The sequence below is a fragment of the Athene cunicularia genome, unplaced genomic scaffold (assembly GCF_003259725.1).
Source record: "Athene cunicularia isolate RWA unplaced genomic scaffold, athCun1 SCF_53, whole genome shotgun sequence".
Lineage (NCBI taxonomy): Eukaryota > Metazoa > Chordata > Aves > Strigiformes > Strigidae > Athene > Athene cunicularia.
In genome coordinates, this window is record NW_020799483.1 from 5,852 (window position 1) to 6,469 (window position 618).

At 60.0% G+C, this 618-nt stretch overlaps 1 protein-coding gene across 5 annotated transcripts in view; it reads left to right on the forward strand.

Annotated features, from left to right (window-relative positions):
* The window catches only part of LOC113490871, an 8,717-nt gene that overhangs the window by 5,851 nt on the left and 2,248 nt on the right, over positions 1-618 (forward strand). The gene's annotated exons all lie outside the window — the stretch shown is intronic.

Genomic DNA, 618 nt, shown 5'->3' on the forward strand with positions numbered 1-618 from the left:
GAGGGTGATATGGAGAGTGCTGTGAAGTTTCCTCCTCAGAAGTTCTGTCCGGTGCTGCATTCCGGCCCTGGAACTCCGAGGCCAAGCTGCTCGAGGAGCCCCTCGATGAACACCCGGGCTTTGGGGCAACCGATGGAGGGACGAGGGGACCCGGCTGCCCGCGATGCCTTGCGCTGAGGAGCAGACCTCCCCGGGCCAGAGAGGCCCTGGCTGGAGCCATCAGGAAGGAGAGGATTAAAAATAAAGATGGAAAGTTGCAGAAGAGCGTTGACTTTTTTAATCGGTCGCAACCACAGCCGGGGGAGAAGGTTTTGGCAGTTGTCCAGTGGTGCTGAGATCAGCCCAGCGTGGTCCCATGGCAGGGACCTTCCCCGGGAACGTTTGCCATGGCTGTTGGAGAAAGAAACCGGCTTTTGGGAGCAAGAGAGGGCAGGCAGGCAATGGGAATGATGTCGCGAAGGTCGGAATGTCCCCGGAGGGGAAAGGAGAGGAGGCGAGTGCAGCCGAGCACGGGTGGAGGGCACCTACGTGCAGGTGGTGGGGGAGACACCTGAGCTTACACCCAGAGCCAAGCAAGGAGAGAGCAAGACTGAGCACAGCTCTGCTGGGCTGGGCTTT